Below are 3,228 nucleotides of genomic sequence, written 5' to 3'. Positions count from 1 at the left end.
GCTCTTCAGCTTCAAAGTGGCACCCTACACAATTGCCATTTAAGGGGTCATTTCTTTAGACGTTTGATGACTCAACACCAAACCCAAAACTCAAATAACCACAAGATTTTTATTTTCAATTCACCACCAGAAGCTAGTTTCACTTAGCAGTGTGAAATTTGATAGGCGTGTCTGTCTCAAAAGCTGCCCAAAGAGAATCTGGAAGTCTGCTGCTATTGAGACTAAGATGAACCTCCGGGTTCTTGTTTGTTTATGAAAATTGAAAGTAGATTCTGTTCTTTGGGATTGTAGGAAAAATTCAGCACCCAATGCCAGTTATGGATTGAAATCAGTGATCAGAATCATCTCACAAAAAATGGTTTCTTGGTTACACGAGTTAAATATTGTGTCTCATGACCCGTGACACTAATTTCAAACTTTTTGGATGTTTGCCGTGTTTATATTAGGCTTCATTGTCATGGATGTGATGCCAAAAAATAGCTCCTCTACATGTTGATAAAAGCCAGGCGTAGCGTCGTTTTGGCGAACGTTCGTCCTTTGTGGGCGGAGACATGAGTGTTTTGCCAGCGTACATTATCACCAACCGAATTTCAGGTTTGGGGCTTCTCGTCCGAGCCAGACTTTTCCCGGAACGTCTGTCTTTCCATGTGGGAAAAGTTAGACTCACTTGAGACCGAAGGCATATTTGTTTTCACCTTCCGTCACGTTGACGGCGTGCCCATTTGGGACGGATCAGAGCGAGCCGTCACGTCTTCATACCGCTCGAGCGAGCACGTTTCTAGAAGTAAACACTCATGGATTCTTTTGCCCGGCCGTTTGGAAAAGACCTTCCCGGGCATCCGTCTCTGAAACATCTTGAGTTTTACTCAACACGCCGATCCCAGATGTGGCCTTTGTGCCGCCACGACTTAGGAGTTCTTGGTTGCGCTGTTTACACGGGCCGTGCCAGCTGGATCCAAGATTGTGGGCCGCTGGTTTGTTTGAATTATCGAGCGAGGAAAAGCTTCTCTGAGGTCCGCTCTGTCTTCAAAAACTGAAGTCTGCACCACTTTTGCCCTTTGAGGTCGGCTTGCATTTGAGACTTCAAGGCGTGGCCGTGATATTTACTAGATGGAAAATAAGGAACTTAACATTTACATACTAATGTAAATCTTCCAAGAACATTCTACTCGTGTGAATGGATGAATGACAACAGATGCAATGGTGAGTCGTTTATAGATTATCGATTAATGAACATTGTCATACTAGCTGTCCCACCGGTTGGCGCTCGGCCTTCCCCCTTGTGATGTGTCCTCTCACCTCAGCCTGTCTGCCCCTTGTTAGCTTAAGTGAATTCCACCAACCCAGACCATCTTTTACAAGTCCGCTAAGAATTACAGCGGGCCGTAAACAGCCACTCGTGCTGATCTTATGAGACAGCCCGTAAATGACTTATGAATGATGCCTCCGTGTGACGACTTGAATGGATCGGCTTTGCTATGTTGTCATATCATGCGATGATGACAAACATACAATTGTTGACGCTTGCCAACAGGAATAAGCTTGGCTAATGAGCCGCATGCTGCTGCACCAAGTAGGCTAGTTCTCCAAAATCCTATACCCTCCTAAATGTGTCTTGTAACCCTTGTTCAAACCCTAAGAACCGACCTTAAAACCATACCACTTCTTTGAATTGCTGACTGTAATCAACAGGACATTTCAATCATTTTCCAGTGTACTGTAGAAGATGTCATCTCTGAATTCCCATACAGAATGCTACCGGGCCACCAAACATGCATTTTCTCTCATTTGTCTGGCCCCCCAGGAGGTCCCCTCCCATCTGTCCTCACAGTTCAGAGGCTAAAGCAGCAGAGAAACGGGACACCGCCACCCTTGCCAGCTTGCGGGCTCCAGAGAGGTAGACATGCGAAGGGTTAAACGGGGGCCAATGTGGCTTAAAGTCGATGAGTGGACGCTGATTGCACTGCAGCCTCGTCCTGAAAACGTAACGCTGAGATGAGAGCTGCTCTCTCGGGACTCAGGCTTCCCTCTGAGGAGGCTACCGGGACCCCCGGACAGATGACAGCCTAACCTATCCCCCTGCCACCACAGAACTGATTAAAGGCCTGACTGCTACTTGAAGACCTTACCCACATTCCCTGGATGTTCCCTGCACACCACAGAAACACTTTTGCGTTATCTTCCATAACAACTAAAATCGAAATAGAAACCTTAAATATAAGCATCATGTTAGTATTTACTCATGCGGGCTACTTTTTGCTACACTAAAATAAAGTACAGATAAAAATATAAATAAATAGTCCAAATTAAAATGACTAGCGGTTTTGCGGGAAGAATAAAGAGAGCGCAGGGTGGGGGAGGAAATAGGATAGGAAGGAATCTTTGCGTCTCTGACGTTGTCATCACCTTGTTCTGATTGCATGTCATCGAGTTCGCTATCGAGTTACTGGAGACTCGCCTCCTATTCTTATTATTTTCATGGGAACTGAAGGACGGCACAGTCGAGGATGTTTATGTGGACGTTTAGCGGCTTTTATGTGGAGAGTCATGAATACAGCGAGGCTTTATGCGTTTCATATTGCCTGCGTGCATGCGTGCCAGCTGGAGAATGACGACTTGACGCCATTTGTTTTTTTTTAATCATATCTCTTCAGTCACGGCACTAACTCAGCACTTGCCATCACATAAAGACGGCGGCCAAAAGCTCCATTTGTTTTACTCGCTCCACTTGTAGCAATCGTCTCGTTTAACTGCCTTTTAATATATATTCTTTTAATTCCATACCCCGCTTAAGGATGCTGCTGAAATATGTATTTATGACTCCACAAAGATAAAACTGAAAAAGTAAGAGGACACCATCGGTTTATATTTTTGTACCTTTTCTTTTATCACTTTTAAAGCTAGCTAAAGTTTCAAGATAAGGCTGAAAAGAATGGATATAAAATGGTTTCTAGTCCAAGTTCCAGCTTCAAAGTAATTGATATTAAAAGCTACTTTTGTGTTTTTAATAGAACATTCATAGCGGTTCTGTCAGGTAGCTAACTAGCCAGCTCCCCTGCGTATCCTAGCAACCGATGCCGCCAACCCCGCTGAAGGCTCCTACTAACTCGTATATATCTCAGCATGCCTCGTCCCCTCACGACCTTCCACAATGGCGGCCTGGCAAGATGAAAAAAGATGCGGAGGGCCGACAGCAAGTCAACAAACTCGACTGGAGTGTCATCCCGC

Source organism: Syngnathus acus, chromosome 19 (genome assembly GCF_901709675.1).
Source record: "Syngnathus acus chromosome 19, fSynAcu1.2, whole genome shotgun sequence".
Taxonomy (NCBI): Eukaryota; Metazoa; Chordata; class Actinopteri; order Syngnathiformes; family Syngnathidae; genus Syngnathus; species Syngnathus acus.
This window is presented reverse-complemented; position numbering follows the sequence as displayed.